Here is an 11114-nt window from a genome sequence, read left to right as displayed (position 1 = left end):
CAGTGCAACGATGCCAAAAAAACGCCAATTTTAAATCCGATTTTACTCGTCAGGATGGACGGTGACTTCCAATTTTCTTTACATATTCTGAAAGCTGATGAGTTGTACATGGTATTTCATGGGTTGGCGATGCTGGCAAAATGATTAAAAGATATCAAATTTCTTAATAAAGGAAAAAAAGTAAATTTTCAAAATGACGTCATCAAATTTCAAGTTTACTCGAGCGTATCTCACTTATCCTTTGCCAATTTACACCCAGATTTCAGTATGTTGTAGCTTATGAAATTTTCTTTCATTAATGTAAAAACAACATTTTGATTGGATGACGTCATCGCCTAGTAAAAATGGATTGAAAGTAACCTTGTCAAATTTGACCAGTTTACGTGTTATCTCTATGGGAGTGCAGTTTTTCTGAAAATGAAAATTGATATGACTATCTTTATCGAGCACTAGCTCACTTATACTTCGGTGAATTTCTCCCAAATTTTAATATGTTGTAGCTGAGACTTTGGGCTATCGTGAATGTGCCCTTCGTTTTTTCATACGATGTCGGGATCACGTCCAAAAACTTGGCTGAAATTAAAGCTTATCTTCGATGTATTGAGATATTTCTTCCTTTCTGCAACTTTCTTTGCAATAACTAAAAAAACCCAGCCCCTATCGCCCCCATATTTTGCACATGTTTAGTTCATGTCACGCACATTATTTCGGTAAAAAACAACTACTTGATCGGACACCGTCTTGGGTATGTAAATTAGGGTCAAAGGTCATAAATGTTTCATCCTGTATCTTGGTGAATACTACGTCTGGCTTCACGGATCCCCTCCGTATACAGACCGAAGTCAATGATCCCGGCTCCTGTGTGGAGCATCGCGCACAGATCACACGTCGTTGTAAACCAAATTTCTGACAGCTTTTTTACATTCAAACAAGTTTGAACGTGACGATACAACAGGCTGGTTGATGTGTGTTTTACGTTGAAAATTCGACCGAAATGTTGGATTATTCATTAATGTGGTGTGTGAAGTCTATTCTTGAATAGTTGATTTAACTGTGCAAGCTTAAATTTGCCGACCTAGGGCCGTGAATTAGACGCAATCGAGAAGGGTGAGGTACCTCACCCAATTTTCCATAGAGACAGTGGTTAAGAATATCCACACAGCAATGGGTACTGGTACCTTCCGTCTGTCTACGGAGGACAGATTGTCTTTATCGAGCAGTAGCGTACTATGCTCACGTACCCTTTTCGGTGAATTTCACCATATTTCACCATATTAACCGTATGTGTGCCTATGTATGCCTATGTATGCCTATGTATGCCAGAAAATCACAAGAAATCACACGGATGGACATGCCATCGCTGTGCCTCTGCCTCGCATTCTGAGAGCTAAAGACATAATGCAACTGATTTATCTGTGATTTCATGCATCTGGACCTGCTGAACATGAATTTTGTGGTTCTGTCCCTGCTGCAAACACCGCTGCAAACAACAGTCTTTCGCGCTATAGTCCCACACATTCATCTTCGTGTCATGGACCACCAGTTCTTCATGCAGAAATTGCAGTGACAATAACGATCTACTGTAAGTTTTTTCTGATATTGCATATACCACAGGACCTCTTGCTACAGTGACCTGTGTCTCTCAGCCTTATATCCGTGGAAACCCTGAACTTAATCAATGTCAATGCACAGTGTGCTTGAATAAACTGATACCGAGTGTTAGTTATACATCTCCAACGGCTACTGAACTGTGTACTGTGCATACGTGTATCTGTAGCGGTGCTGAATGCTATGTGCAAGCAAGTTGTACGTACAACTGTACTTCAGTCGCCTAGCTACACAATGTACTGCTTGTAGACTACTGAGTATCTCACGTGACATCTGAAGTTAAGCCTCATCTTCTCAGAACTCAAAACCTCCCGTGATTATCACCAAATGACTATCACAAGTGTTCTTCACGTGACGGTATATAAGAGTATTAGACGTCTAGACCTACCTCGAAGTGAAGATGAATTGACTTATGCTCTACAATCATAGTCTCAGAGTGCAAATGTGGATTACAGCTACAGTCCACTGGCTGCTTCTCTGCAGTCAGTATGCCTGACCTTGCCATTTCTGTTCATCACTGAGTATAGCACGGAAATACAACTGTAGTCATCACTCCAGATTCCAGTACTACTGTCACACTGTCTGTCGCACCTGATACCCCAATATGGAAACCCGCAAAGGGAAAGCCACAAGTACTGAAGCAATCATTCAGGCTTTTGGAGAGTATATCCAGAGTCCTGATTTCCTTAAAGCCATCGAAGAAGCTGTTGAGAAAGCCATGAATAAACAAATGACAAAGTTTGTCCAGCGTCTTGACCTAGTAGTAGTTGAGCAAAAGTGCACCAGTCTCAAGGAGAAGTCCGATCAACATGATGGCTGCATCTTTGACCTGGAAGCATCCCTCAAAGCAAAAGATGCTGTAATAAAACATCTCACCACCGTCTTGATGATCAAGCAACAGCTGTCAACAATCTCAAACTGACGATGAATGAAGCAGAGCAATATTCCCGCCGCAACTCCCTGAAGTTCCATGGTGTCAAAGAGAGCAGACTAGAAGACACAGACCAACTCATCCGCCAGCTCTGTTCCGACCAGCTCGATGTGCCCATTACTCTCAATGATCTTGACAGATCGCATCGTGTTGCCCCCCGCAACGACATCGCGACATCCCAGCCGTCAAACTTTGTTGCCAGCAACAAACAGAAAGACAATAAAGAAGACCATCTGTAGTAAATGTGACGTGGAAAAGCTTTGACATGGGCCTACATTGATCCCAAATAGGCACTCAAATATTGGGTATTTTGTTGAATTTTCTATATTTTTTTTTTCTTATTGAATTATATGTACACACTTGTATATCTCTGATTTTCTGTATAACTTTTGCACTTCTTTTCATTTTTCTTTTTTTCCCCCAAATGTTTGAGCCTTGTAATAATTTGATTACTCAAGTGGTCGAAGACAACGGAACCTCAGATACTTTGCATACAGATACTCCATTAATAGTGCATGATGATGTGACGGTTTCTCCTTTAACATCTGTTTTTCAGGAAGAATCAACTACATCTTCCAATTTCTGTAGTGAACAAAATGAAAATGTTGTTGAAAATGAAGAAACTCACTCAAGTGTAGTCAAGTATTATCTGGGTAACGAGTTTGATGTAACAGTTTAGCAATTAATGTTAACAGATAATTTTAGTATGTTACATTTTAATGCAAGGAGTTTGTCCCGAAATTTTGATCAAATTCACAGTTATATCTCAAGTATCCAATTTTCGTTCTCAGTGATTGGGATATCAGAGACATGGATAAATTCATCTTTGACTTTACCATTTGTGATTGATGGCTACAAATTTGTCCATGTGGATCGACCCAGTGGACGTGGTGGTGGAGTTGGTTTGTTTATACATGGAAGCTTGAATTTTATGTTAAAGAATAATTACATGTATGAGGGATGTGACGGTGTTCATTATCTGATTGTAGAAATTGAACGAAAATTCAGTAATAATATAATTGTAGGAGTTGTGTATCGACAGCCCAAATCATCAGTGTCTGCATTTACATCTTTCTTTGATAACTTGTTGAACACTGAGGATTGGAAGAGTAAAAAAGTGTACCTTATGGGAGATATGTGTACATAATATTGATTTGATGAAAAAACAAGACAATGCACAGGTATTTGATTTTGTTAGTACAGTTGTTTCATCTGGGTTTTGCTCAACTATAGACAAACCCACAAGGGTGAATTCATTATCGGCCACTCTTATCGACAACATCTATACAAATGATGTGCGATACTGTAATCTGTGTGGTATTTTATTGACTGAAATACAGTTAAACTCGCCTAAGTCGACGTTGCATATGTCGAATAATCGCGCAAGTCGAAGATTTTAAAAAGTCCCGATTTTTTCCCATTGACTTACGTGTATTAATTCATTCACAAGTCGAATATTCGCCTAAGTCGATGAAATTCCAAGTACACTTTCACGGAAAAACCATTGAATTCACTGTGCCTAAGTCGAATAAGATTTTTTTATTGTGTAATAAATCACTGTCAAAATCATGAGACGCCAGTTTTTGTTTACATACAGTATACTGTATACCAAAAGAAACTTTGCGTTAAAAACATTAACGTTTCATATACACAAGCGGTTTCACCTGAATCGTTATTAACCCAAACTAACGATCTGGAAAATTAACGTTTGTAGTAACGATGAGTAACGATCCCAAGCGCAAATTAACGATGTTTCGTTGACATTAACGATAGTAACGCTAGAACTCACGCGAGATTTTGGTTTCCGTTACCCAGACCAGGTTAAAGGACGACGCATCGCCTCTGCCGAGTGTAGCGATCTATGCCTTATATACTTAGCGGAGTCTTTTCGCGAATCGTATCACGATTTCGCGAATGGTTAATATGCGACCGGGGTCACCAAAAACGCACGCCGTGCCAACAACAACAAAAATAAGCGGGATGTTTGCCTTCAGTTTTGGAAATGAGCAGCGGTAACAATCGGCTCCATAAGATGCTAGAATAAATGTCAGATGTTTGCTTTTAATTTTGGAAATGAATAAAGGTAATATTCAAAGTGGATAAAGCGTCTTGCTGAAGGGCAAATATCGGGCACACCGTTCCAGCTCTCAGCTCCAAAGTAGACAACATACATGTACATTATACACGTGTTTGCGTGGTGTAACTGTAAGTCGATTTTATTTCGACTTACGCACAAGTCGAAACTCGCCTAAGTCGACGTGTTTTGCTCAGTCCCGAGAAGATCGACTTATGCGAGTTAAACTGTATCAGATCATTTTCCTGTATTCTATTTATCTAATGAAGCTGTCTGTGATGATAATGTTGAGCAGGTATCCTTTTGTTACAGGAATGTAATGAGGGCAAGTATCGGTGAGGTAATAGAAGGGTTGAAAACAACAGATTGGTCAGATGTGTACCTGTATAAGGAAGATGATGCTGATGCAGCGTATAATGTATTTTGTGCAATATTTACAGGTTTATATAACACACACTTTCCGAAAATTATTAAGCATGTGTAGAAATGTAAGAAGAGTAGGAAACCATGGGTAACCTCTCGTATTTTAAAGATCATCAATAAGAAAAACAAAGTTTATAGAGGATATCTTCAATACCAAGAATATAGATATGAAAAATACAAGAAATTACATAATCATGTTACAGTTTGTTTGCGAAGAGTAAAAAGGAATTATTATTTTATTAAATTTGACTCAGTAAAAAATAATTCAAAAAAGATGTGGTTTCATATAAATTCTATACTCGGTAAGAAAAATAATGTGCATAGTGAAGGTACTAGTATCACATTTGATGGTAAACATTGTAGAGATTCTGATGTAATTTGTGAACGTTTTAATGATTTTTTTTATTCATACTGGATCTAAAGTTAATAGTGAGATTGACAGTGGAAGAACTGATGATTTTTATGGATATCTGCAAGAACCACTGTCTCATTCTTTATTTTTTAAGCCAGTGACAAAGGAAGAAATAATCAGAACTGGTAAACTGTTGAAGAACGGGAAGAGCAGTGGATATGATGACATCAGCCCAACTGTTTTCGAACATGTATTGCCGTATATAAGTGTAGTTCAACCTTTACATCATATTTTTAATTCCTCACTCAGTACTGGTATTACATTGTATACCATCTGAAATGAAACTTGCCAAGACCGTTCCAGTTTTTAAAAAAGGTGATCCAAGTTTGTGCAATAATTATCGCCCAATATCAATTTTACCCTGTTTTTCTAAAATTTTAGAGAGATTGGTGTTTGATAGATTATATTTATTTTTAATTGAACATAATGTGTTGTACATTGTATGACAGCCAGTATGGTTTTCGTCACAATCATTCTACGGACCTTGCCATTATTGAAGTTCATGATCGAATCCTGGATGAGTCTAATTCGGGGAATGAGGTCATTGCAGTTTTTATGGATTTATCAAAAGCTTTTGATTCTCTTTCACATTATATTTTGTTGCAAAATTATGGAATACGAGGTGGTTTTTTTTTTTGACTGGTTTAAATCATATCTGTTAGATCGGAAACAATACACTGTATTTAATTCTTGTACATCCACACAAAAAATCATTATCACAGGAGTACCCCAGGGCTCAATTCTTGGGCCATTATTGTTTTTATTGTATATTAATGATATTGTAAATGTTTGTTCTGATTGTCGTTTTATTTTATACGCTTATGATTCTGCAGTCCTTGCATCTCATAAAGATATCAATGTGTTGATTTGTAACTTGAATAGAAGTTTGGCTCAGATATCTTCATGGTTTAAAACAAATGAATTATTTTTGAATATTAGCAAGACACAGTGTATCCGTTTTAAAAGGAAAGGTGTACAAAAGGAAATTGGCAATCTGTCTGTCAAAATAGATTCAGATTCTTTAAAGGGTGTGTACAGTTCTGGTCGAGGTGAAGATTTAGCTTTTAACGTTTTGCGAGATAGTCAGAAACTACTCTATGAGATGTCAAAGAGCATGCAGTTCTAAGGGGTATCAAAAGTTTATTCGATGAAAATCGGTTTTGAAATGGCTCAGATATCCAACAACAAGGTGAAACAAAGATACCCTAATAAAGTTGGGGCATGTCGCCTTTTATTATTAGCACTTTTTTGGATATCTCAGCCATTTAAAAACCAATTTTCATCAAATAAACATTAAATCCTTCTTAAAATTACATGCTCTTTCATATTTCATAAGAGGCTTTTCATTATCTCACTTAAGAATGTTCAAAACGTGAATCCGTACCTCAACCAGTACTGTACAGTCCCTTTAATGTTTTATGATTCTGTAAATTTTCTTGGTGTCACATTGACTAACACTTTAAGTTGGAAGGAACATATTAATTCTGTTTGCCAAAAGTGTCTTGTTTTGTTGGAATTTTAAACCGGTTGAAATATGAATTGCCAAAGTCTATATTATTCATCTTATATAATTCTCATGTTTTATCACATTTGACATATTGTAATTCTATCTGGGGGAGTACATATTCTTCCCACTTGCAAAAGTTGATAGTTTTACAAAAGAAGGCTATACGTATCTGCACTGGCTCTACATATCATTCCATAAAACAACAACTTCTGACTCAGATACCATCTTGGCTGTGCGAGGTAGTGTCAAAGGTCAAGGGTTAAGAGTACTTTGTCCTGTATTTTGGTAATTACATGCTCGATCACTCCAATAATTTGCACACATTTAGCCAATGTTATATGGAGCGTTTTATCAAATAACGGCAATTTCCTAATCAGATACCATCTACGGTTTCTAAAGTAGGATGAAGGATCAAACAAATTAATACAATACATGGCATATACTGCCTCCATATTTTGCACTAGATATAAATCTTGTCAAGAGAATCCTTTAATACACAAGATAATGGCTTTTTCCTCAGATGCTATCTTGATTTGAAGAAAAGAGATAGATACAATATCTGCAATTTGTTTCTATGTTAGCATAATCCTCTTTCCATTTTAGAATTGTATTTTCCTTGCCTGCGATGAAAATACATGTGATACAAATAGTAAGATATCCAGTCTTACGCCGTCACCCAATTGTTAGGCCTACATTGAATCTTCCTTTTCCAATTAGTTATGTTGTAATGGAATATTCAATAGGCAGAATAAAAAAAAAATATGAACCATCAACCATTAAAATAGTATACTTTGTTGTTTCTCACCATTTCCATACCTGTCTCTTTCCATTTATATGATAAAATGCTGTTAAAGATATTTTCCTATCTGAGTACAGGGGGGGTGATGCCTTGTAATGAATTCTCAGTCATGTCTAAGGGACTTTCAATGAACCCTTAAACATCAGCAACAACTTAATTCGTAGATTTTTGCCCCCAGTAGAGCTATGTTCTAGATATTTTAAGCAAGTTCACTTTTGTGGTTTGGTCTTACATCACGTCTGGCTGTGGATGGGCCATTACCTTGTTGTACAATCAAATTCTGCTCCATTCTGAGTTCATTTTTTTAGCTTAGCCTCATGAATCACAATATTTTTTTTTTTTTGCTACACATTAGTGCCTATGTATGCAGGTTGGAACGAACTCTTGCATGCTTCGCAAACAAGCAAATTTGATCAGAGTGATGCAGAATTGGTATTGAGTAGGTAAGGAGATAAAGTTTGTGATAGGCCTACATGTGTTGTATGGGATGTAAACATTACAGCCATAGGTTGGAAACATTATTTCATTTAAGTGCCGACAAAAACCCTGTAACTCTTTACAGTTGTACCATGTCCAGTGAACACACACAGACACACACACATACACACACATACACAACTGCTTCAGAAACATAACAAACAGCTTTATCCACAAGTAAAAACTCCTTTATACTGTTCTCATTCTTTTCCCTCAAATTAATCTCATGTTTTTGTAAGTGAGTAGCTTGGACTCATAAATCACAATTTTTTTTTGTGTGTGTGTGTGTGTGTGTACGTATGTAGTGCCTGTGTATGCAGGTTGGAGCTAATTCTTGTATGCCTTGCATGCAAGCATATCAGATTGGTGCAGAATACATTATTTCATTTAAGTGCCAACAAATACCTTGTTACTTTTACACACTTGTACCATGCACAGTGAACAAATACACACACACACACACACACACACACAACTGATTCAGAAACATAAATAGTATATCCAAAAGTATAAAACCCCTCATATTGTTCCCATTTTTCTCCCTTACATTAACCTCATGATCAAGAGTTGACATAGGTAAAGTGAGAGTCCATATAAGACACATGTGCAGCATAACATGTCACGATGTGTTCTTCCACTGCATACATAATTTCAATTACAGTATGTGACTGCTTCTTATTCCTATTTCAAATGGTGTGACCAAATAAAGCAAAATGTCTCTACACTCATGTATAGCAATGTGTTCAATTTACCTGTGCTTTGAGAAAATTTTGTTATAATGATTCACCTCTTTGTGTGGCCTTTATGTGTGGTTTGAATGTTATCATGTGATGTTCATTAGGTTTTGTACTTGCTGTCACAAAAATGAGGCAAAAACATTCATTAGTTATCTAGGTCACTGGTTACACAGAATATATTCCTTTCTTTGGGTGCGTAAAAATTTGAAGACATATATGATCTTAGCGTGCACACAAATGGCAGCGGCGAATCCAGGAATTCATCAAAGGGGACACCTTTACAAAACGAAATGGGGGAGGTGCACGCTCCTCCCACTCTTTCCATTTAATTTCTTTTGTTTTTACAAATAATAAAGAGGGGATCACATGCCCCATGTGCTCCCCCTACATCCCCCCCCCCCCCCCCTTTTGGGAACTGCCACTGAACAGCTCTGTCACACAATCTATGGCACTTGCAAAAGCACACATGTCATTCTTTTGACAATGAGTCACTGTTAAAGACATCACCCCTGCATTTTTTTTTTTTTTTTTTTTTGATCAAGGCACAAAGAATTACTGGCCTTACTTGTGTCCACCTTGAACCAACTCACTTAACTGTCTGTGGGGTTCAATGAAGGTGGTCAATATCTACCATATTCTTGGTGTCCTTCATTCATGTTATATGACTTTGTAAGCTTGATAACCACTCCTTTGCCATTACGAGAAGAAAACACTGGACAATTCCAGGTACAGTTGTGGTGTGAATTTACTACGGCAGCCAAGATACTCAGCACGATTGCCCACAGGAGGGCATACATTGCAAACAACAATCCTAATAACATTAACAACAGTACAAACATGGTGGCGTGACTACTTCTTTTCTCTTTTGCTTACTCAAGGCTCAATAAAATAGTGCTCTCTCAAGATCTGATATGGCATGTCAAACAAGATTCTGGGTATTTCTTGACATAGCAAAACGTCTACTACACTGTATTAACTACATCAGTATATACCTTCCATAAAATGGAGCAGAATATCCAACTCAAACACAAAGAGAAGGAGTTTTAATTACAATATTAACTAACTCATAAGCTAATAAATCATCACAACTGAAATGATGCTTATAACACATCTCTTTTGGCACTGTCAATTTGATGTTACATGTACACATCAACTATCAAATCCTGGCAAACTGCTGGGCAAATCCAAAATCACCTTGTTACATAACAAATAAAAAGGAACCTACATACATCATGACATTCCTGAACAGGTATTACTAAGGATCAAACAATAAAAAACTTACATAATTACTTATCCTGCAGATTCTAAAAGATACAAAAACACTACAACACTTTTTTGCCGTTTCACATTTAATGATGCACATAAGCACTATGATAAAATCACTAAACTTGTAACAATCACTTTAAATTCCCATAAACTAATATCAAAACTAAACAATTGTACCACTACCATCAATTAACCTACATACCATCTTTGTCACCTTCTCTTTTCAATTCCTTTATGAGGATGTTGGATAATCAAGACAGATAAACATAGCAGCCAGAAGATAAATTCTCCCATTACAGTGCACTCCTGTTATAACGAAATGCTCAAAACCGGCAGTTTTCTTTCGTTACAACGAAATTTCATTATAACCGAACAAATACAATATAAAACCAAAACAAGGAAACTACATATAAATATCCTGTTTGCTGAATAGTCATTATACTCTAAAAAGTTATTTGAAATGTGATGGGATAACTGTATTACAATAATAAGCGCAAGTTCCCCTCAGAAACTGTGCGTGACACAAGGAGCGAACTCACAGTGGTGTGAAGTGTCACCCATGCAGAGCAGTATATATGCTTCTTTTGCCAGTATTTTCCAACGCAATTCGCATTTCGTTATAATGGAGCACATTTCTTCTGTTTTTCTTTGTTTGTGGCGCTTGGGAAAGACTCTGTCACAAAGAAAATTCCCCTATTACTGTGTTTGTTACAAGCGAATATTGCACGATAGACTTTAATGGTGGTAATTTTGGGACCAGAAGTTTTAGTTCGTTTTAACGAAATTTCATTATAACTGTGTTTGTTGTAACGTGAGAGCACTGTACATAGTACGTGGAGACTAAAATGCTCATTAACATACATGTACACTATTGAAATCA

General features: G+C 36.8%; 1 pseudogene; it reads left to right on the top strand.

Annotated features, from left to right (window-relative positions):
- The first annotated feature begins 2212 nt into the window (after positions 1–2212).
- LOC140242154 (uncharacterized) lies at positions 2213–2852 on the top strand (annotated as a pseudogene).
- Positions 2853–11114: the final 8262 nt, after the last annotated feature.

Source organism: Diadema setosum, chromosome 18, assembly GCF_964275005.1.
Source record: "Diadema setosum chromosome 18, eeDiaSeto1, whole genome shotgun sequence".
NCBI classification, from domain to species: domain Eukaryota; kingdom Metazoa; phylum Echinodermata; class Echinoidea; order Diadematoida; family Diadematidae; genus Diadema; species Diadema setosum.
The sequence above is the reverse complement of the archived record's forward strand: the minus strand, read 5'-3'. Positions and strand labels throughout refer to the sequence as shown.